At 55.5% G+C, this 24,487-nt stretch overlaps 1 protein-coding gene across 1 annotated transcript in view; it reads right to left on the reverse strand.

Moving 5' to 3' along the window:
- Positions 1–470: 470 nt before the first annotated feature.
- LOC125917974 (uncharacterized) overlaps positions 471–24,487 on the reverse strand; it is a 48,320-nt gene continuing 24,303 nt past the window's right edge. Inside the window, exons 3-4 of the mRNA XM_049624029.1 lie at positions 7,789–7,874; positions 471–834 (exon numbers count right to left, since the gene is read on the reverse strand). The gene's annotated coding sequence lies outside the window, so the exon portion shown is untranslated. The remainder of the gene's footprint in view (positions 835–7,788; positions 7,875–24,487) is intronic.

Below are 24,487 nucleotides of genomic sequence, written 5' to 3' on the forward strand. Positions count from 1 at the left end.
ACTGCCGCCCTCCAGCGGGGGTCACCTGAGTGGCGGCGCCCCCCCCCCGCCTCGACCCAACATCACTGCCACTTGAGTCTCGCGGGGAGGAGCCCTTTGAACTGCTTGCCCAGCGGAGGAAGGTAGGTTAGTGGAACAGACAGAAATGAGCCTCTGGGGAAAGACGGAAGAGGGGAGAGGAAGAGGAAATGCCCAAGAGAACAATCCTCCCCCTTGTAGAATCTGCTAACAACAGGAAAAGAACTCTAGGCAGGATCCAAAACAAGACTGAAAGCCAAAACTGCCACGTATGACCATCCCTGTGTGAGCTTTGAGGCTTATGGGGACAGACCGCTCACCGCCGGGCTGGCGTGGGCGGTGAAATTTCTGGATTGGTTCCCTCACCCCGGCAAACGTTTCCGTTTCCCCTCTGTGCCAGGTGTCGGAACACCAGGGCGGACAACACCCCCCCAGGAGGGAAACGGATCCTAGGGGGCAGTGTCCGCACACCCGGGTCAGCGGCACAGCTCTTGGGAGGCAGAGGGCGCCCTGGGCCAGGCCCAGTCTCCACGCGCTCCTCTGTCCACGGGACCAGAATGCCCGGTGGGAGGTGCCGCGCACAAAAGGGCCACGCCGGGCAGCAGGTGCGCAGAAAATAGCCAGCCTGGGCTCCTGCCGGGCTCCCCTGCCTCCCTTACGGCCTCCGCTGTTCTCATAACTTCTCTGGGCCTCAGTTTCCTGAGGAACAGTCCGTACCTGCTGCTGTGGTAGCCGTGAAGATAATGGGAAACTGAAGGGTGTAAAAGGACCGACAACTGGAAAGCATCCGACAAATACCGGGAGGTAACGTCACAGCTTGGAGGAGAAAAGAAACGGGTGACGCGCTTAATGAGCTTAATTGCAGTATCGAACAGAACCGGGCTGGAGGCCGAGGCCAAGGCCGGCCGGGGCTCGTGGGCGGCCTGCACTTCTTACGGCCACTTCTCGCCCGCGGGCCCAGCACCGACCATGAAAACCCGGGATCCCAGCGGCCCAGACACAACCGGTGCGGGTCCGGGTCAGTGAAATTCCAACTTCTGTTCTTCAGAGAAAATGAGAAGAAAAGGACAGAAGAAAAGGACAGGCCTATGACGGCAGGGCAGAGCCCCAGTGGGGGCTGCTCCTTCCCTGCCGGCCGTGGGACACTGTGAGCCCCCCCGGGGGAAGGGGGAGCCCCTGAGGGAGAGGCTGGGCTCTTCTCTACGGGCCAGATGTCTCCCGGGGACTCAGTTGTGGCTTCTGCCTGGTTCGGGCCCGTGGTGCATGGAGGAGACGGTTTCTGCACAGGACGCGCCCCTCAAGGACGGGGAAGCAGCAGGTGCGGAAGGAGAGTTCTGGAATTCGCCCAGAGCAAGCCCCAGTGTTCCGAGGAGGCTGGGCGGCTCAGATCTGCACAGGACAGGGTGTGCACTCACAACACATCCCCACACCGCACCCCTCCACACCCCACGGCACATACATTATGTATATACCACGCCCCACGCCCATACTGGTGTGCCCCCCCCCCCCCCCCCCGATTGTGCAAAGCCTCAGTCTGTTCGCCGGCTCCCAGTGGAGGAGAACACAGGCCTGGTGGGGCAGGGGTGGGGGGTGCTGACGACGGCCTTTCCAGCACATCAGTGTTTGGGACCACGGAGGGCTTCCCTCCTGGGCTCGTTCTTATCTTAGAGAAAAGAGCATGGGCCGCGTTTACCATTCACTCACTCACTCCCTCCACCACGTCTGGACCCTCACCCGGTTTAGACTGCACACCGGGACCTCACTGCACACGGGAACCTGAGGACATCAACAGGGAGCCGCCGTGAGCCTCCCGGGAAGAACATGCCGGAGCCGTGCTCTGCCAGGGCAGGCTGGGGACAGGCCTGTAGAGCCGTGAGGCCCCTTCTTGAGCAGTGACATAATAACCATATAACATATGGCACCAATAACATCACAGTACTGAACAGTGCAGAACAATATGGAACCAATGGATAGATTAACAAAGGTAGGGTGTGGGGAGGTGGGGCAGCTCGGGGGCAGAAGCAAAAAAATGCCATCAAATCCTAGGAATTCAGACTAATGACTCGAAGGGCAGTTCAAATTTGTCAAGTCCAGGTCAAAAAACGTCTGAAAAGGTGCCTCTGAATTCGTTTTCAGGTAAAGGGTAAGGCCCGACCCAGCGCTGTGAGGGAGGCAAGCCGGCATGTGTATGAGCAGAGAAGTTAATTGTTATTAGCACAGCGCTCACTCCCAGCCTCGGAGCGGAGTCAGAGGCCCGGAAGGTCATGTGTTTCACAGCCTTGCTTTCCTGTCTGGGAATCAGGACTTTGGGCTGTGTGGACCCCGAGGCATGTTTGAGCCCCGGTGGACGCGTTTGCAGCAGCTGGGAAGTCCGCTCGCTTCGCTGGGATGTAGGTCCCTCCCCACGGCAGAGCTACTGGGGACACGGCTGCCACCAAATGCTGGTTTGGTACCACTCGGGGCTCAGCTCACTAAACCAAAAATTTTTTTCTTTTTCTTTCTTTTTTTTTTTTTTTTTAAACTTGGAAGGAATCTGCCAGTGAATCATCATCTCATATGCTATTTGATCCGTGTTTAATGTCTTTGGGAAGAAATAAAAACAGTAAGTCATTCTCAACATCAATGGCATCAGCCCGGCTCACACACGAGGCTCACAAATGGTGACGGGCCGGCTGACCCTCGGTGGCCACGGCGGCTGCAGCCTTTGGTTGTCATTGGAGAGCGTGTGTATAATCAGGAGTGCAGACAGCTCACAGAAGCTGCCCTTTGCCATTTTTACTCTTTAAAAGAAAAGTTTTTTTTTTTTAGATTTATTCACTTTTGAGAGAGAGAGAGAGAGGGAGACAGAGCATAAGCAGGGGAGGGGCGGAGAGAGAGAGGGAGACACAGAATCCGAAGCAGGCTCCAGGCTCCGAGCTGTCAGCACCGAGCCCGACGCAGGGCTTGAACTCAGGGACTATGAGATCACGACCTGAGCTGAAGTCAGATGCTCAACCGACAGCCACCCAGGCGCCCCTGCCGGTTTTACTCCTTAAATCACAGCACCAGAAGCCATAGATTCGGCAGGGAGAGTTGAGACCAAGGTACAAACTCACACACAGCCAGTGTCGATCAGCCTGCATTCACAGGGCACGTAGCAGGTGAAAAACACAGCGCTATGTGCTGGGGATACGCAGAAGGAGAAGATGCTTTCGTGCTGCTTATTGTCTGGTTGGGAAGGCAAGGCACGAATGCCTTCCCTCTTTTCTAGGCCGAGTCAGCTCCTACACTAGCCGGACACCGAGCTCCCGTGCCGGCCGGATAAGGGGGCGCAAAAGAAGGCAGCGTTCGGGGAGGAATCGACAGACTTGAGCGTTCGGGCTGCGGCCCACGTCCTTTCCTGCCCTCAACCCCCGGGGACACAGGGTTGAATTCCATTCACCCAGGGCACGGCTGGGAATAAGCCCACAACCGATTAGCACGGCGCGTAAAACACAGGAAGGACACGGTGCTTGGCACTTGGGGAGAAGAAGCAAGTCAGGGAGGGAGGTCAGAAGGTCCGGCTGACACCGCGCCCCCCCCCCCCCCCATGTCCTCCCCAGGCCCAGCCCTTCCACAGTGATCTGCGGCCCACGGAGCCCATCATCCTGGCATTCCAGGCTTCCAAATTTCCCGTCCGTGACTTTCCGACCCAGATAGTCTCTAACTTCAGAGAAAGAGCCAGTCTCCTGGACACGCTATGAGGCCCCAGGCACAGCCACCAGAGCAAACCTTTGTTAAGTATGTTCCCAGGGCGTCCTTCTCAGCTAGAAACCTGCACATACGGCCTGTCAGGTCCAGGAATGTCAAGGGGGCCACAGGACAGAACACGTGCAGTCTGGGCTGATCCGGAAATCCGGGCCTTGGGAAGAGAGGATCGGTGCGGGCCGCCCTGAGACACCTGTGTCGCAGAGAAGGGAGGCCCTGTGTGGGCTCGGACCGGGCTCAGGGGGCCCCAGCCCAGGTGCCAGCAAGCAGCGAGATCGTGGGGACATGGCTCGATCACCCATCCATTCATTCACTGCGGAGGCTCCCTCTGTGTCCCGCCCTTTGGGCGCTGAGCACAGACTCACTGGCAGGGACGGCCCCCTTCCCACTTGTCTCTGCCTTTCATCTCCACGACACAACGAGAGAGCTACCCGCGGCAGAGGCTCAGAGATGCCGACGGGCAGTGAGTTCCTGCCCGGTGCTGGCAGTGCTGATTCGGGCCAGGACAACAGCCGCCCCCATCACACCCCCCGCCCCCGCCGCCCCCATCAGAATGCCAAGCCAAGTCTGCAGGCTCACGGTGTGTGTGTGTGTGTGTGTGTGTGTGTGTGTGCAGGTGCATGCCCACATGCACATTTGCCTGGCATTTGCCCACAACGCTTGTCATGCAGGGTCTGCCTCTGTGGTTGAGGGGTGAAGGGGACGCCCACGGGAAGTGATATTGCAAAGTCATCCCAAATCCCTGCAAAAATAACCCTCAACTGGCAACACAGGAAGGATTTCCCCTTTCCTAGCGTCCTGCCTCCAAACTGCAGCGGCCGCTACCTCAGAAAGGCCTGGAGAATGGCTCTCCACGGGACCCAGCTGGAACCCGCAGACTAGGCAACACTTTAGGGGGGCGACAAGCCCAACACCCAGAGGGGAGGTTAGCCCGGGATCACGCTCTCCCGTCCTCTTCTGCAAAATCCCAAATCTCCATGCCCCAGGTAACCTAACATCTTCCAGAAGAACTGTGGTGAACCAAATCTCTGTGAGCAGCAACCATGAAATTTTCGCGGGAGCGGGGGGGGGGGGGGGGCGTATCACTACACTACTTAAAGCACAAACTGCTTCCTTATTATGATATTTGTTACGGTGATCTGTGATCACTGATTACAACTCCCTGAAAGCTTAGAGGATGATTAGCATTTTTTTAGCAATATTTTCTTTTGTTTTGTTTTGGATGATTAGCATTTTTTTAGCAATATTTTCTTTTGTTTTGTTTCGTTTTGTTTTGTTTTGGTTTGGTTTGGTTTTTTTTAGAGAGGTAGAGAGAGCATCTCCAGCAGGCTCTGTGCTGATAGCAGAGCTCACGCAGGGCTCAATCTCACGACTCGTGAGATCATGACCTGAGCTGAAATCAAGAGTCGGACACTTAACCGACTGAGTCACCCAGGGGCTCCAGTAATGAAGTATTCTTTTAATTTTTTTGAACATTTATTTATTTCTGAAAGAGAAAGAGAGCAAATGGGGGAGGGTCAGAGAGAGAGCGAGACACAGAATCCGAAGCAGGCTCCAGGCTCTGAGCTGTCAGCACAGAGCCCGATGCGGGGCTCGAACTCACAGACCTCGAGATCATGACCTGAGCCGAAGTCGGACGCTTAACTGACTGAGCCACCCAGGTGCCCCGGTATTTTTAAATTAAGGTATATACACTGGTGGGTTTTTTTAGACCTAATGCTATTTCACACTCAGTAGACTACAGTATTGTATAAACATAACTTTTATATGCACTGGGAAACCACAACATTCATTGACTCGCTTTATTGGGATATTTGCCTTACTGCGGTGCTCTGGAACCAAATCTGCAGGGTCTCCGAGGCGTGCCTGCACACAGAGCCAGATTTCCCCCTCCCATCTTGCAGCTCCCATAGAGCTGAGGAAGGAAGGAGGGGAAACTGGTTAAGGCAGCACCTTCCACACTAATCTATCCCCCGAGGCAGAGGCCCCGCCTGGGGCTCCGGTCCCAACCCCGGAAGCACGGTCCCAATCCCTGGGAACACGGTCCCAACCCCCAGGAGCATGGTCCCAACCCTGGGAGCACGTTCACAAGGGGGAACAGGACGGATTAGAGAAGGAAGGGCAGGGTGGTGGGAGAAACACTCCTCCCTCAGGAAGACCAAGGCAGAGGGCACACCCCCAACATCCACACAAAAGAGGCGGAGCCCCCCCCCCACCCGGGGGATGCGGGCTTCCTCGGGGGACAGTCAGCAAGGAGAAGTGCAGGGGTGTCTGGGCCTGGTCTGAAAGCGACAACGTTTGGGGGGTGCTGGGAGTCTGCCGGTCTGACCTGCTAACGCTCATGTCCGCTCAAAGGGAAACAGCAGCCTGGCACCTGCCTCCCGGCCTTGCTGCCCCCTCGGGCGCACTGGGTCTCGTGCTGGGCACCCAGCAACCTTAAGGGGCTTTATTAGGGTGGAAATACGCACACTTCAATAGGTCTGGGGTCCAAATCTTAGCCTCACGGCTGAGCGTTAAAGGGGATTCCTTCTGGGTGGGAAGGTGAGAATTACATGCTTCTAGGATCTAGAAGGTGGGCTCTCCCGGGCTGGGCCTGGCCCCTCCCCCGTGCTGCCTCCTTCTGTCTTTGGCAACAGACCCCACACCCCTGGCCTCAACTGGTGCTCACAGCACTGGGGTGGGCAGGGCAGGGCAGGGCCGATGACTAATGACAGTCACTGTCATAATTACCAGAAGCCGGGGAGGAGGAAGAGGAAGAAGGGCTGTGAGGCAGCTGAGGCTCCCCGCCAACCCCCACCCCCGCCGGCCTCCACTCTTACAACCACCCCAAGAGGGAGGTGTGAGTAATCCTCTTACAGAGGAGACTTGGACTTGGGGAGGCTGTTAAGTGCACCCAGTAGGATCTGGAGGACACAAACCCAAAGCCAGAGGCCTTTCTCCCACTCACCACCTACTTCCTCACTTGGGAACAGAGCCGAACACGGAGCCCGGCAAGAGCGACAGACGCCACAGCAGAGGCAGCGGGGTCCTGGGCCCTCAGGAGAGCTTGTTCAGTGCCCAGCCAGCACCTCCTGGCGGGGGAGCCAACAGGTGGCACAGGAGCCCTCCAGAGTGCCTCTAGAGGACAGAGGACAGGTAACAGGTGCAGCCCTGGGGTCAGAACGGCACTCGAACATTACAGGCATTTTGCTTCCCCGGGATCCTGCCTAGAACCCAAAGCAGGCGGTGGCCTGAGATGGGGCCAGGAGGGTGGTGGATTCAAAGAGACCAAGAGTTGGCAGGTCATGCTAATTACTGTGGACTTGACCCCCTGACTGAGGGGAGAGCAGCTGGGCTCCGGGTCTGGGGGGCCGGGCCTGGTCAGGGCTTTGCCGTGCTGGCGGACAAGAGGATCACGGGGCTGTGAGCGAGAAAGGGGTTCCCGTGGTCAGTCTTTTGGGGAGGCGGGAAGGGCGGCAGAGTGGAGGGGCTGGGGGAAGTCCACGAGAGGGCAGAGAAAAGCCTGGAAGGACGCAGGTGGGGCCAGAGAAGGGGGCAGCGTTTGCACCAAGCTTTCAGAGGCCCCAGTGAGACCATGGGGAGGGCTGGGGGCGAAGGGAGGGGGGGGTGGGGAGGCTCGGCCCCGGGGCCCTGGGAAGGCAGCTCTTTCCCCTCTGTGGGAGGGGGAGGTGGGCAGGACCTAGGAGGTGGGAGTTTTCGGGAACGCCCTATTCCCATCACTGGATACATTCCCAAATCAAAGCACCCGAGGTCAAAGGACCTACGAGAAAGACGGGCCAGCTTAGGGCGAGAGCCGAGCTGATCACGGGACCTGGGTGGGTTCTTTCCATCTCAGAGCCTCAGGTTCCTGACCACCTCAGGTGTCCTGGGCAGGCTGTCCCCTGCTCCCCGACTTCTGGTCTTCCCTGCTCTTCCCACTGAGCTGGGTGAAATCCCCGTCGGCCAGCCGCAGGCAGGACCCCACAGAGTGGTAGAACCCCCCCCCTCCCCGCCCTCCAGTCCTCACCTGCTTCCAGACCCACGTGGCCTCCCAAAGTGACTTACCCAAGGCCAAGCGGAGGCGGAGACAGCCGGGACCAGAAACTCCGGGGGCTGGTTCCACGTCCTTGTCTGGGCCGCTAGACCATGCCCTGGAAGGGAGGAACAACAGGTCACTTAGGGTGCAGACACCCCTGGCCCAGAGCCCACTGCCTTTCCGGTTGCTTCGGTGCACTTACCGGGGGGAACTATAGCCTTTGCAAGCCCCACACTAAGCACAGGAAAGCCCTGGGTTCCTGGGAGCCACTGAGGCCAGGGGCCATGAGCACTGGGAGGGAGGAAAGTCCCCACGATACTGATGGGACGAGTCTCCCAGTGGGACCCCGGCCACCCCTTGGGTGAGGTCACCGGCTATCACAAGCTGGCGCAAACGCCGGGTGTGGCCCTTGGCCACGGCCTCTGTGGTCTGCACACCCAGGGCTCGGGCTCTGGCTGCATCACTGAGTCACTGCGGCCCGTCACCACGCCGCCTGCGGCCCGACCCGACGCTCTGGCCCACAGGGTCACCGTAAGGGCCCTGAGGGCTGTGCACGGGGTGGGCTCACAGGGGCTCCACCAGCCAAGCTCCCGTCCTGCACGCAAGAAAGGTCAGATGGCCATCGCCAACCTCTAGCCAACGGTTCCCGGAGTCACAGGGTCACGATGGGAAGACACGCCCACGCACCACGGGCATCCTGGGTGCCCCGACCCATCCCCGCCTTCAACCACCACCACCACCAGTTTCTGGCACATTCCAAACACCCTGCACGCGTGGCTAACTGACGGCCGACCTCCTCCTTCAGCCCTTTCGGCTGCACCCTGTACAGGAAGATGAAGTGTAATTATAACATCCTCGCGGCTACAATCTGCCCGCTGCCAGGTGCCGTACGAAAAGCTTTCTGTGCATCCTCTGTTTGCGCTAACCGATTTAATCCTCCCATCAACCTCTGAGGTGGGCATCTCAGTAACCCTGCGGTACAGATGGGGAAACTGTGGCAGAGCGAGAACGGAGCCCAGGCAGTCCTGGGCTCTCACACCCGGGGCCACACGGCCTCCCCCCCCCCCGGCTGGCTCCTTCTCGATCTCCAGTGCCCTCTCCCGCCGTCTCCGCACCTGCCAGCCCATTTGTCTTCCCGATCCAAACACACTTCTCGGCTATTTTCTCAGAACACACGGTCATCTCCTACAATGGTCACCGTTTATACGCCCTCACTGGAGTGGTCCCAAGGACCGGAGCCAAGTAGCTCCTTCACCCCCAGAAAACAGGGCCCCCGGGCCGTGCGGGTACCCGGGGGCGTCCCCTCGCTCCTTTGCTCCTGCGAAATAAAGGGCAGGATCTGCTCCCAATGGACCGTGAGCTCCAGGAGGGCGGGAAGGCACTGTCTTCACTTCTGTGCTGCCAGTATGCAACAGGCGCCCAATAAATAATCGGTGTTTGACCAGTGAGTGCCCCCAAACTCATCACGTGGACATTATTGAAAGCAGAGTGCACTTCGCTCCGTTAAAATTCTACCCTGTCGCAGCACTACAGAACGTACGTGCCGATTACATTATTTAAGTTCAGGGCTGGGATTTAAGACATGGAAGAGAAAAGCCATACAGCGTCTTCCCATCAGAAATTCTCACTGGAAGGTCACTGTGCTTTTAGAGAGCACCACACACACACACACACACACACACACACACTCACGGTACTTTGTGTATATACTTTATTTCATTATATAATGTAAATTTGTTAAAAGAGACTTTATTTTTATTTTTTTTATTTTTAAAAACATTTTTTAATGTTTTTTATTTATTTTTGAGACAGAGAGAGACAGAGCATGAAGGGGGGGAGGGGCAGAGAGAGGGAGACACAGAATCTGAAACAGGCTCCAGGCTCTGAGCCATCAGCCCAGAGCCCGACGCGGGGCTCGAACTCATGGACCGCGAGATCGTGACCTGAGCTGAAGTCGGACGCTTAACCGACTGAGCCAGCCAGGCACCCCAAAAGAGACTTTATTTTTAGAGCAGTCTCATGTTCACAGCAAATTGGAGCAGAAAGCACAGAGTTCCGGCACCCCTGTGCCCCCCACGCACAGGCTTCCCCGTGATCAACACGCCCCACTACAGACGGGGGCATGTTTATTACAGATGGTGAACGCACACAAACACACGTTATCACTCCCAATCCATAGTTTGCATTAGGGTTCACTCTTGGTGGTGGACGCTCTGGGGGTCTCGACAAGGATATAATGATGTATATCCACCATTACAGCATCATACAGAGATGTTTTACTGCCCTAAAAGTCCTCTGAGCTTGCCTCGCCCCATATTTTTAAATTCTTTATTTATTTTTGAGATTGAGACAGCGTGTGAGCAGGGAAGGGGCAGAGAAAGAGGGAGACAGAATCCGAAGCAGGCTCCAGGCTCTGAGCTGTCAGCACAGAGCCCACCGCGGGGCTCGAACCCACGAACCGTGAGATCGTGACCGGAGACGAAGTTGGACGCTCAACCGACTGAGCCACCGAGGCGCCCCACGTCCCATAGTTTTAAAAGACACTTTCAAATCGACGATCTTAGCGAAGTTATCTTGCACTCGGTAAGCCGGCTTTGACACTCAAGGAGGTCAAGCCCCAGATAGGGTCAAAGGTCCTCCCCAAGGTCACCTTTGTGAAACGGCTGGCAGCAGGATGTGCTAGAAGCTTTGTGTCCAGTCATCATTTTATGATCCTGCCCTTTTAACGGTCCTAGCAGGGAAAGCCCATTCGAACCCTCAGTTGACAAGAGGAGCAAACACACTCAGGGACCCTTGGCCACGGTTCCACGAGCCGAAGCAGGATGGCTGCCCAAAACGCCAATCCCTAAACCCATGCTCTGTGCTTTCCAGACGCCCTCATGAATTACAGGGGCTTATAGGAGACTGTGGGAATGCAGTGAGCGAGCCCCCGCCGGTCGGGGGGGGCTCTGGAGCCCGAGTAGGCACTCCCCCAGCCCACACCCCTCTCCGCGGGACCCTGCCCTCCAGGACACACACCACGGCCACACCGCGTGATCAATGCCACCACACCTCGCCTGGGTGCAGGTCAGCTCACTGTGGGCTACAAAGGCCCCGCCATTTCCAGCCTCCCAGGGTCAGTCCTGAACAGCCAACGCGCTCGGTGACCAGCCCCGTGCCCCGAATGCCAGACGAGAACATCTCCAGTCCACACAGACGCCTTCTACCACAGTTCCTCCTGTCTCACTGGGACACGCGCCAGCTCTCCTGGGGAAAGTACTGGGTGGCAGGAGAGCAGGGAAGAAGTCTGGTCCCGGCGGGCCTCTGCCGCTGAGCGGCCCTGTGACTTGGCCACGCCCTGTCATCTCTGCCATTCCGTTTCCCCAAGCCGTGACAAAGCCTGTGGCCTGCATGCCCTCAGAGGCTGGGCCAGCTCCGACACCAGGCTTCCCAGCAGAAGGAGGGTCCATGAGTCCAGAGGCCTTGAGGGCTCTCTGGCTCCCCAGCTGCTTGGGAACACTCCCCGAACTCAAATGGCAAATTTCCTCCTGGCTCTATCGCTAAGCCACAGGGGCTCCCCGGCCGCCAGCTTTCCCGTGACAGATAAAGATTACAGTCGTCGCCCAAGACTGAATCAAGTAGCAGAAGTCATTATGCAGAAATAATTATGTGGAGTGATGTCTGGTCGCTCCTGATTTCTGCCTAGCGATTGCGCTCCAAGCGGTCTGCCTCTTCCTCTCCAGGAGAGCTAACTGCAGAGGCCTGGGGGATCCAGACGTACTGGGCATGATCCCCCGGCACCAAACTCGTGCCGGGTGGGGCACCAGCATCCTGGGTTAAGGTTCTCTGGGAGGCCCTTCTGCTGAGCACTTGGGAGAGAGGAGACATAGAACTTCCCCAGCCCCTTCCTCACGTCAGACATAAGATACCTCCTTCTCGTAGGTTGGGGTCTCTGGGCGGTGACTTGGGCAATGACCAGGCCTGACCTATTCTTGTCCTCCCGGCTTCTAGCACACAGAAGGGCCTCGGGAGAGCAGGGAGAGGGACAGCATAGACGGCTGTGTGGCCAGACCACCCGGGCTCCAATCCTTTTTTTTTTTAATGTTTATTTATTTTTGAGACAGAGAGAGACAGAGCATGAATGGGGGAGGGTCAGAGAGAGAGGGAGACACAGAATCGGAAGCAGGCTCCAGGCTCTGAGCTGTCAGCACAGAGCCCAACGTGCGGCTCGAACCCACAGACCGCGAGATCATGACCTGAGCCGAAGTCGGACGCTTAACTGACTGAGCCACCCAGGCGCCCCCACCCAGTCTCCAATCCTAGCTCTACTGTTCCCTCTACTGCCTGGCTGTGTGACCCTGACCCACTAGTGAACTTCTCTCTGCCTCAGTTTCTAGGTATGTGGAGTGGAGATGGTAATAACGCTACCTAGTTGATCAACGGTTTATAAAAACTGCATGAGCCAATGCACAGAAAGATGCCTGGCACGTAGGGAGAACTCAATGTCAGCAAGGACTGAAAGGCCACAAAGAACATGATCATCAGGATCTAAGCCCCTAGAGAGACATACGCTACCAAAACCTACTCCAGAAAAATCTGGAAGATCTGAAAGAAAGAGACAATCCGAAATGCCTATAAGCAGGCAAGAGCTTGAATTCGTAATCAAAATATTACTCACGCACAGGAAAGCCCAGACCCAGATGGCTTCACTTCCCACTTCTATAAACATTTCAAGAATCAATACCAATTCTCACAAACTCATCCAAAAAAACAGAAGAAGAGGGAACACTTCCCAACTTGTCCTATAAAGCAGGTACTGGCCCGGACATCAAAAGCAGACAAATTTCACGAGAGAAGAAAGATAGAGATCAGCGGCCCTAATGCAACCCCCCCTAAAAATCAACAAGATACTAGCATACCGAATCCAGCAACATAAAGAATAAAAAGAATTATACGTCATGACCAAGTGGGATTTATCTCAGGAATGCAAGGTCGGTTTACCATCTGAAAATCAACTCCTGTAGTGCATCATATCAATAAAATAAAAAGCACAAATCACAGGCTTTTCTCAAGTGACACAGAAAAAGTACTTGACAAAATCCAACACGGTTTCATAATAAAAACACTAAATAATCCAGGAGTAGAAGGGAACTAGAGTTATCTGTTAAAAAAAAAAGAAAAGAAAAGAAACCTCACAGCTAGGGTGCCTGGGTGGCTCAGTGGTTAGGCACCTGACTTTTGATCTCGGCTCAGGTCATGATCTCACGGTTCATGGGTTCGAGCCCCATGTGGGGCTCTGTACTGACCGTGCAGAGTCTGCTTGGAATTGTGTCTCTCTCCCTGTCCCTCTCTCTGCCCCTTCCCTGCTCTCTCTCTCTCAAAAATAAAACAAAGTAAACATTAAAAAAAAAAAAAACCAAAAAAAAAAAAAACCTCACAGCTAACATCATAGTCAATGGTAAAGGACTGGATGCTGTCTCCCTACGATCAGGAGTGAGACAACGATGCCCACCGTGACCATTGCTATTCAGCAGTATATTAGAGGCTCTAAACAGGACAATAAAGCAAGAGAAAGAAGTGTGAGATTAGAAAAGAAGACAGAAAACTATCTCTATTTGCAGATGTCATTACCTTATATATAGAAGATCCTAAAGGTTCCACTAAAAGAAATGAACAGTTCAGCAAGATTGCTGATTTTTGCTTTTCATTTTATTGATATGATGTACTACATTAATAAGATAAGATCAACATACAAAACTCAGCTGTATTTCTATACATTTGCAATGAAAAATCCAAAAATGAAATTAAGAAAACAATTCCAGGGGCGCCTGGGTGGCTCAGTCGTTTAAGCGTCCGACTTCAGCACAGGTCATGATCTCACGGTCTGTGAGTTCGAGCCCCGTGTTGGGCTCTGTGCTGACAGCTCAGGGCCTGGAGCCTGGTTTGGATTCTGTGTCTCCCTCTCTCTGCCCCTCCCCTGCTTGCTCTCTCTCTTTATCTCACTCAAAAATAAATAAACATCTAAATTTTTTTAAAAAGGAAAACAATTCCATTAGCAAGAGCATCAAAAAAGAATAGAACAGGAATGAATTTAACAAAAGAAGTACAGAACTTATACTTGGAAAGCTACAAAATATTGTTGAAAAAAAAAAAGGAAAATCTAAATAATTGGGGAAATATCCCATGTTCATGGGTCAGAAGACTTAACATCATTAAAATGGCAACACTCCCCAAACTTATCTAGAGATTCAGTACATCCCCCCACCAGAATCCCAGCTTACTTCTTTGCAGAAATTGACAAGCTGATTCTAAATTTCACATGGGTGGGGGGGTGCCTGGGTGGCTCTGTTGGTTAAGTGCCCAACTCTTGGGTTTCAGATCAGGTCACGATCTCATGGTTAGTGGGTTTGAGCCCCACATCGGGCTCCACACTGACAGCATGGGGCCTGCTTGGAATTCTCTCTTTCTACCTGCTGGTCCCCATTTGTGCACCTGTCTCTCTCTAAATAAAAATTCAAAAAAAAAAAAAATAAATTTCATATGGAATTGCAAAGGACCCAGGATAGCCAGAACAATCCTGAAGGAGGACAACATAAGGACTCACATCTCAATTTCAAAACTTACTACAAATCAATAATAACCAAGACGGTCTGGTACTGGCCCAAGGACAGACATATAGATCAATGAAACAGAACCAGGAATCCATAAATAAACTCACACATCTTTGGTCAACTGATGTTGAATAAGTGTGCCAAGATAGGGAAAGAATATCTTCTCGACAAATGGTGCTGGGACAAAACTGAATAAGCCACACGCAAAAGAATGAAGCTGGGCCCTCACCTCACATCGTATACAAAAATTAACTCAAAATGGGTCAGAGAACTAAATGTAAAAGCTAAATCTATAAAACTCTTCGAAAAAAAAAACACATAGGGCTAAATCTTCATTAATTTTGGATTTGGCAAAGGATTCTTAGCTAGGACACCAAAAGCCCAAACAACCAGATAAGATAAATTGGACGACTTGTCCTTCGGGGAGACAGACAAGAAAACGAAAAGACAGCCCACAAAATGGGTGAAAATATTTGCAAATAAGTTTACTGATAAAGCATTTGTATCTAGAATATATAAAGAACTCTTCCAATTCAATAGAAAGACGTATAACCCAACTAAAGTATGGGCAAAAGATGCGAATACACATTTATCTGAAGAAGATATATAAAGGACCAATAAAACACACGAAAAGATGCTCAACATCGTTAGTTATTGGCGAAATACAAATGAAAAGCACAATAAGATACCGCTTGGTACCCGCTAAGATTTCTGGAATCAAAGAGTCAGACCGATACAAGTGCTGAGAAGGATTTGGAGAATCGAAACCCACATTGCTGTTGGGAATTCAGTGCTTTGGAAAGCAGTCTGGCCGTTTCTCAAATGATTAAACATACGGTTATCATATGTTTATCACATGGTTTATCATATGTTCCGGTAACCCGGAAACTCAGTTCCTGAGTATATGCACACCCAAGAGCTATGAAAACATACGGCCACACACAGACTCTTACGCAACGTTCTCAGCAGCACCGTTCGTGATAACCAAAAGGTGGGAACAACACAAATGTCCGTCAACACATGCATGAGAACAAAATGTGGTTATATTGCTACGGTAGAATATTATTCAGCCATGAAAAGAAACAAAGTATTTTAAACGTTTATTCATTTTTGAGGGACAGAGTATGAGGGGGGAGGGGCAGAGAGACAGAGAGAGGGAGAGAGAGAGAGGGAGAGAGAGAGAGAGAGAGAGAGAGAGTGACAGAGAGAGAGATTCTGAAGCAGGCTCCAGGCTCGGAGCTGCCCAGCACAGAGCCCGATGCGGGGCTCGAACCCACAAATGATGAGGCTATGACCGGAGCTGAAGTCGGACGCTTAACTGACTGAGCCACCCAGGGGCCCCTGCATTGCATACTCTAAATGGGTGAATTACATGGCATGCGAGTTACATCTCAATAAAGCTGTTGACATTTAAATTTTTTTTTAAACATTTATTTATTTTTGAGAGACAGAGCGCGAGCAGGGGAGGGGCAGGGAGAGAGGGAGACACAGAATCCGAAGCAGGCTCCAGGCTCCGAGCCGGCAGCACAGAGCCCCACGCGGGGCTCGAACCCACGAACCAAGAGATCAAGCCCTGAGCCGCAGCCCGACGCTTCACCACCTGAGCCGAGCCGCCCAGGGGCCCCTCCCTAGCTGTTAACATTTTTAAAAAAGGACCCTAAGTCAGTGTCCCGGTACTTCCGTACCCCCGAGAGCAGCAGGGCAAAGAGCAGACCCACGGGAGCCCACTTCCCACTGCTGGTGCCTCAGCTCCCCTCACCCCCCCCCACACCAGAACCCTGTGGCCTCAAATCTGGGGACACAATTCCTGGGCCCCCAGGAATACGCTGCACAACGGCCTCGGAGCCCCCCACCCCCGACACAGCACGCACTCGACTCGCATGCTGAGTGCCCCACACGAGGGTCAGGTGCAGGGACGACAGTCCCACTTCTGAGGAGCCCACGGCCCCGCGGGGGACGCTCAGGTGTATGCCAGATTGCGGGGGGGGGGGGGGGGCCGGGGGGACACAAGCTCTCTGGATCTCTCTGGAGTCAGGGGGGAGATCCAACCCACTGCAGGGAGCAGGGGGCAGCCCCCCAGGATGTGCACGCAGTCCAGTCTGGAGGAGGCTCCACTGAACACTCAGTGAGGGACCGGTCACTTGCGGAACAACGGGAAGAGAGCAGGCCACTTCAGGCCCTGACCTCCGCCAGGCTGGCCAACCTCTCGGCACCTCATCTTCCCCACCCGAGCACGTCCGCGGAGGCCCCCGGGGACGTGAATTTTCACAGGATAAGGACCCTGCGTCCCCAGCGCCCAGCCTGCGTGCCCCACGATTCCAGCCACTCAGCAACGAGACTGAACGTTACAAGGGGCGACTCTGTGCCGGGCACTGGGGACACCCGACTGTAGTCAAGCACCCTGCCTTCCAAGGGCTTACTTTCCGGTCACAAAACACAAATGGCGGGGGGGGGGGGGGGGGGGGGGGGGCCGGGAGAATGGATGAAGGGGGTCAGGGTTAAAAAAGGAATTCACACGCACAGATCGAAGCTGCATGCCACGACTGTCGTGGGTGGGGAGAATTGGAGGCACTGGGACGACCACCTCGGACTATGTGCCACCTCTCAGCCGGCACCAGAAATGAGGAGCATCTTAGGACCAAGCCACAGAGGCCAGGGGTCGTGTGATCATGTGTAGACACAGAGATTCTCAGAGAGCTGGAAGGAGAAGAAGGAGGGCTGGGGTCGCCCTCAGGGTGTTCCCACTCATGCCAACGACCAAGGCCACATTCCAACCTAGGGGGGTTCAGCAGCCAGACATACTCTTTCTTCTAAGAGCCTCTGCCTTCCTGTCTGCCCGCCAACGATGGGTCTCTCTCTGATTTGTCCGGTGCAGTAGGGGAACCCGGCCAACACCCCCCCACTCCTCCTGTCTGCCTCTCTCAGGGTCAGCGTTCAGATCTTGAGCGCATGTTCTAAGAGTTGGTTCCCCACCCCTGACTCCCAGCACCCCCAGCACAAAGGAAAGACCAGGGAAACGCCCTAGAGATCGTTCTGGCATTTTGGTTGTGTGTCCCCGCCCCCCAGCATCCATTCTGTCTTCTAACAGCAACATTCCTCAGTTCCTCTTAAGGGTCCACGCTGCCCCCAATCCCAACTCGCTGGACCCAAAGCGGGGCCCCCTCGTCTTTCCACCACAGAGGGAGCTCTCTCCCTCTCTCCCACGTCCATCTGTCCCGACAACAGGAATGGCTGGAGATTCCCACCGCCATCAGCTGCCCTGCCCCAGGGGATGGGCTTCCAGACAGCACACGGGCCCCCCGAGAACAGGGGGCAGCATAGGGGTGCAGGTACCTTGGCAGTGTCCTAACCCAGTCCACCCCGGACTCCTCGGTGTTGTGAAATATTAAATTCCCTTCTTTGCTTTTGGGGCGCCTGGGTGGCTCAGTCGGTTAAGCGTCCGACTTCGGCTCAGGTCATGTTCGCACAATTCATGGGTTCGAGCCCCTCGCACAATTCATGGGTTCGAGCCCCACGTCGGGCTCTGTGCAGACAGCTCAGAGCTTGGAGCCTGCTTCGGATTCTGTCTCCCTTCTCTCGGCCCCTCCCCCGCTCTCTCTCTCTCTCTCTCTCCCTCTCTCTCTAGCTCTCTCTCAAAAATAAACATCAAAAAATTGTAAACTCCCTTCTTTGCTTTAACCCACTTTGCAACAGTTTTTCTAGCCCTTTCGACAGAGTCTCAACTGATGGAAGATGCTTGCTCTTCTTCAGAAAGTAAGTACGACGGAATCTCATCTTCCTCCAGGTTTCACTGTTCTGCGGAAGGACCTTTAAATGTCCTCATCTTCCTTCTTTCATCAGAGACAGTCTTCCCAAAACTGTCTTCCAAGGAAAATTTGTCTGGGGTGCTGTGCCTTACAAAATGTAACAGGTAAGAGATGCCCCGCGGTCATGTAAATGTGCAAATGACTTCCTTTCACAAAGTTAAATTGGTTTCCTGACTGCAGGATTCCTTTAACAGACGACTGATTTATTTAACTGCAATATTTGTGACTAAGATTTCTGTGCTAAATCTTTAAGGGAGGATAACAATATGCCTGACTCCCCCCCCCCCCCCCGTGTGTGCAGCTGGGGAAATCTTATTTTCACTGCGTAACCGTGGGGCGAGATTACACGAAATACATTTCAGAAAATGGATCCAGCTGGAATTTCAGACTTTTTCCTATTCCAAACTGCCTAGCATTTAGGGGTCTTTTGATTTTCCTACCTGAGCCTTTTGGTAAAAAAAAAAAAGAAAGAAAGAAAGAAAGAAAAAATTGCATTTCATTTTAAGCACAGTTGTTGCAGAAGAATTTTGAAAACCAGGGAGTGCTACTAAAATCAGGCACGGGGGAAAAGGAGGTGATAAGAACCTTGGACTAAGAGGCAGCAGAGAAGTGAGGTCTCTGAGATTCTCCAGCCCTCGAACGGGCTGCATTGTCTTAAGACCTAAAATTCAGGTTTGTTTGCTCTTGACTCTCCCGGAAAGAAAATAAAATGGCTCATGGCCCATTCACAAAATGCTTGGAACCTCCTGAGTCCTGGCCGCTGCCACCTGCCTCCCCCATGCCCCGCCCCCCTCGCCCCCCTCCGACGCCACCGACCCCTGGACCAGAGGCCATAGAAACGCTGCACTGGTATTCCTCTCAGCGTCTGAGGCGCATCCTGTTCCGGACAGAGAAGGAAGCAAAAGCAAGCCTTTGCCAACATCACAACAATGAGGCAGCCACAGGGGAAACACAGGAGAAACACAAGTGGGCCCCAGGGAGGTGGAGAGCAGAAACCCAAACTTGATCCACAGTTTCTATCTGGGGGCACATTGTGCCCACAGACACACCCACTGTCCGCTGTCTCAGCCCGGGAACAAGCCTTGCATTTCTGCAGCAGAGGGGCCCCTAGAAAGCCTGGGCCCCAGCAGCCAGGCCTCCCTCCACCCTGCAGGGCCACCTCGGCTGCCCCGTACATCGACCTCCGCCCACGATTTCACTCGGGAGGGAAAAGGTTCAGCTGCAGAGAAGAATAACAAAGAAAAAGGAGAGGGAAACCCATGCATCTTGTCGATTCTGCCATTGGGCAAGTAGGGCCTCGCCCAAGAGCAAGGCACCGGGGAGGAGCCAGCCCAACCTCCCGGGGGACTCAGGTTCCAGGTGCTCAGGCTGTGTGTCCCCTTGCTGGTCACCCGTCCCCTGAGCTGGGCCACAGGACTCTTTCCCTTAAATGTTCTGAGTGCTCCGTTAATAATGATGTTGGTAGGGGGCGCCTGGGTGGCTCAGTCAGTTGGATTTCGGCTCTTGATTTCGGCTCAGGTCATGATCTCGCGGTTCACGGGTTCGAGCCCCACGTTGGGTTCTGTGTTGACAGTGCAGAGCCTGCTTGGGATCTTCTCTCTCTCTCTCTCTCTCTCAAAATAAATATGTAAAACTTAAAAAAAAAAAAAAAAAGAATGATGTTGGAGGAAATAGAAAAGGTTTGGGACAAGCTGTCAATATCGCCCTTGTCCTCGAAAGCCGGTGGGGCAGGAGAGCATAGGAATTCCACAGTGGGTGAACGGCAAACGGCGGCCAAGGGCTCAGGCTTTCCCCACTTCATGCATGAGGACACCGAGACCCAGAGAAGTTGAGGGTCTTGCCTGGAGCCACAGGGCCAGGAAGAGGAGGAGAGCATGGGCTGCCGACCCCAACTCGGGACAGTAACTGTCCCACTTGCTGTCCGACCAGTGCTGCCCACTCGAGGCAGCCGTTCCTTCCAGGAAGGAGCCTGGTCCTCGACTGGAGGGGGGAGCAGCCTCTGTCCAGGCCACCTGCCTCTCTGCCATGCGTCCCTCCGTCCACTCACCCAGCGGCCCCGGAGCCGACGGCCACACAGGTGCAGAGAGCTCACAGACCCAGAGCCCCGCCCTCGTGCGTGGATCATGCCACGTACTGTAAGTGAGGTAGGGCGAGGGGAAGGGGGCGTGTCATTGTAAGCAGGATCCAAGGAAGGTGTCACCAGGGGACACATGGGCTGTGCCTTGTCGCACAGGTGCACCTTGGCTCAGGTGGGGCGGGGGGGGGGGCGTGAGGGGCACCCTTATTGCACCTGCCACCCTAAAGTCCCCCCTTCTCTCAACCACTGTGGCCACGGCTGGGCGGCAGAGGACAGGAGACCTCCTCCCTGACAGGGTGTCCCTGGGCCCGCCTGGAGGCCTCCAGGACAGCAGATTCTCAGAGCACCAGGGGCAGTGGAGTGGAGGGGTACTGAGCACCCCTTCACGGGCAAGTGGCCCAAAGCATGTCGCATTCGGACTCTGATGTGTCGCTGTGCGGCCCTGGGCACGTCATCTCCTTCTGGGGCTGCTTCCTGCTCTTGAGCCCCCAGAAGTAGCGTCGAGAACCACAGAAAGCAAAATGAATCACGTGGGCGCTCTTCAAGGCCGTACGCGTGAACTTGGGAGTCTAAACGCAGCATGCAAGGCTCTGCCTCAGGACCTCTGGGCACATCCACACCTCGTCCCACTCTTGGGGGACGACAGATGGGGAAACTGAGGCTCAGAAACCAACAGCAGGCCACGTTCCCAAGGTCCCACAGCCAGGCAGCGCGGGCACCCACTGAGGCCACCTGGCCTGCAGGCTCTGCCTCCCCATCCCCCACATGGAGCCCAGAGACCAAACTTTGCCCTCGGGGATCGATAAAGGAGCAAGGAAAGCCGCACAGTCAAGTATCTAAGTGCAATTAAGCAATGAAACCGGAAGGCAGTGCAAAGGGCGGGGCCCGAGGTGGGGTCGGTGCCGAGGCAGGAAGGGTGGGTGGACAGAGGGGCTCCGGGCCAGGCTGCCTGCCTGCAGAGGGGTCTCCTCAGGCCGGGCTCCGGATGCCGGCTTCTCCCCCCTCAACTGAAGCCCCCGGTGATCCCACACCCCCCAGACCCTCGTGGTCTGGCATTTGAGGCCTGACAGTCGGGCCCCAGTCCCGCCAGGTGTGGCAGGTTAAAGATGCCAGAAATTCTGAGACTCCCTCCCACAAAGCCTCCCTGCTCCCCACCGCTCCTGGGGCCCCGGAGGTCTGTGTGGCCTGCCTGTAACCCACCTGCTGGGGCTCCTGGCCCCTCTAGACGCAAGGCCCAGCCGTGCTCCGTCTCCCAGCAATCTACCTGCACAACGCCAGGAGTGCTGTGGGCTCTCAGTCAACGTTTACTGAAGCATCTGGGGGCTGGCAGCTCAGAGGAGGGAGAGGTGTGAGGTGTGGCTGCAGAGGAATGCCAGAGCCGGGCCACGGAGGGCTTTGAACATCGGGCTTCCCCTTGCTTTGGGCAGTAGGGAGCCATGGTGGGCTCTCTGGCAATGGATTGGAGGAAGAACAGCTTGGACAGGCTGGGCAGGAAGGAAGGCAGTGTGAAGGCTGCGGTCCGGGAGACACCTCCGGGGGCAGCGGGGGTGAACGACCCGGGCCCAGGCGCTTGTGACAACCGGACCTTTTCCAGGGGGGTTGTGACCACACACAGCTTGCAGCCGGCCACACCGGGAAACCGGAAACGAAGCCCCACCGAGACAGAACTCCACTGCCCTGTGGGTATTAGTGTCCTAGTTTCCGGTGGACCCTAGACCCCAAGGCCAGGAGAGAGTGTCATTTCCCCACGGACAGAAAAGAAAGTGTCCAGAGAGGGGGAAGGTGTGGCTCTCCTGAAACGCAGTCTGCAACCAACAGCCTGGAAACAGGTGCCCAGGGCCGCGGGGGCTAAGGCAAGTTCTCCCGCTAAAGCCGCTCACTCAGGAGCCCACGGAGCATGACGAGCTTGGCTGCCGTATCTGCGGTGAAGGGACGAGTCCTCCGAAAACGCAAATTAATTATTCATTCCCCACAAACGAGCAGCCCCCGGGGTCCTGCAACAGCCACCGCACGGCGAGCACCCCAAAGGCTCAGTGAACCCTATTAGGGACACTGCTCTGCGGACCAGACACCGGATTCTGCCGTCACCCCCTGCAGACAGCTCTCGCCCGAGACCAGCCCACGCTGCTGCTTTCCATTCTGCAGCCACGAGTGACATCAGCCCAGCATCAGATGGAAAATCACAGCCCGGCCCGGCCCGGCCCGGGCGACGCAGGGCTGCTGTGCAGAGCGCGTCTGCGCCCAAGGACTGGCCTTTTACCCACAGCCTCCTGACTGCTCCCCTCCGGGGTCTGAGTCACCGTCCCCGGCAGGGACACAAGCCTAGAGTTGGCCTGCTTGCTAGCATGCAGATTCCCGGGTCCACACGGTCTCCAGGGCTCAGCCTGGGACACTGCATTTCTGAGCCGAGGCCACCGGGAGGAGTCACCGGGATCAATCACAACTCAGTTAGCTTCTAGCTTCTAGCTTCTAGCTTCGCGCGGCTGGGCAGCCCCAGGTCAGGTTCTCGCCTCTGGGGCCCCAGGTGCTCTGCTGGGTTTTTGGGGGATGGCAACAAAGAACATTTGCAAAGCACTTTCACGCACTGGTGCTCGGCAGAGGCCGCTCACAGCTGGGTCTTTGCATACCTCTTGCCTCCAATTTTATACCTTTGATTCCAGTCCGCTCAGCTCGCGTCACATTTGGGAAGGAGAGCCCGTGAGGTTTGTCTGAGTCCCAGGCTGTGGCCCACCGACAGGCTATTTGCTTGCCGTTCTAGAACGCCCCCTGGGTGCCCAGAGAACCCCCCTCCCTTGGCAGGGGGGAACCCCAGCCTGGTCTCTCCCTCAGGGAGGCCCCGAACTCCAGGCGGTGCTGGCTTTTACAGCCCTCCAGGTTGCTGGGATCTGCTGATCTGCGTCTGGGGCCCACAAGGGAAGGGACAGTAGAGGGACTGAGATCTTCCTCCCCACCGCCCCCACCCGGCGACCTGGGGCCCAGCCTGGCCCAGAGCCTCAAGGTCTGCGTGAGGTATGAAAGCTTTCTCTTTGCAGAGTTAGTTGGCCCGTGTGATATGAGCAGGCGGCCTTCGTCCCTCTGTCCCTGTCCTTCCATAACCGGTCTGTACAAGGTTTCCAGCTCTTTGCGGGGAACGAAGTGGGGACCCCCTCCTCTCCTCTCCTCTGCCCTCTGAGAGTGGAGGTCAGTGGTCGCCCATCTGGCTGTTTATGGAAGGGAAATTTGTTTTTAGGTGTGTGGGCAAGTAACAGGAAGCTGATACTGGCCATCGAGCAGGCTTGCTCATCCAAAACAACTCACAAAAAGGCATGCACGTGTGTGTGTGTGTGTGTGTGTGTGTGTGTGTGTGCGTGTGCGTGCACACGTACACACATAATTCAGGGGTTCTCAACTGGCGGGGATTTTGCTCCCCTGGGACATCCAGAAGGGTCAGCGGATTTTTTATTACAGCGGGGGCGCGGGGGGTCGTCCCCTGGCACCCAGGACGTTGCAAACCCTCAAGACTGAGCCCTCCCCACCTCAACAAAGAATTACGCAGCCAGACTGTCAACAGTACCGAGGGCAGAGCCCCTGACACAAATGCATCCCCCTGTTGGTCACATCTTTCTTTGCCTCACAACTGGTGACACAGCCCTGCCCCAAGCGAGCGAGCAAGAAGCTCCCTGAAGGCAGCACCCGCCCTTCCTTCCCAAATAAGGGACCAGAGGTCCGGCAGGGCTCAGAGCCACCCCGCGCGCCCACCGCTCCCGAACGTCTTGCACAGGCCAGCCCACACCCCCCTCGTTTCTCTTCCAACAGGGAGGGGCTCTAGGAAACCCGAGTTTCGGTTGTTCAGGACGAGCCTCGAGTGTCAAGGGGCCTGCTGTGTGGCCGGGGAAGAAGCAGCAAGATGTACAGCCTTCGCGGCTGGCTGGTGGAGACCGCCCTCGGCAGGGACAGCAGGCACCCACAGGCTACACTCGACCCTCGCGGGGCAAGGAATGCCACCCGGGGCCTCTGCTCTAGCTGACCCTTGGCTTGGGGCCCGTTTACTTCTGGGAACCGCCCCCTCCCCCTTTTTTTTAAGATCCCACAAGATGGGGTCTTTTCTGCAGACGAAAGTCACATATGTTCTATCAGAGAGCTCTGCTGACCTTAGGTTTCGTTGGCACAGGGAACCTCGAAGTGTCAGCCCACCCCCCCCCACCCCCCCGCCAAGTTCCGCGGAGGAGGGGCAGGCTGACGAATGCAGTCCCTTAGTCCTGCCCGGCAGGATGAG

Source organism: Panthera uncia, unplaced genomic scaffold (genome assembly GCF_023721935.1).
Source record: "Panthera uncia isolate 11264 unplaced genomic scaffold, Puncia_PCG_1.0 HiC_scaffold_352, whole genome shotgun sequence".
Taxonomy (NCBI): domain Eukaryota; kingdom Metazoa; phylum Chordata; class Mammalia; order Carnivora; family Felidae; genus Panthera; species Panthera uncia.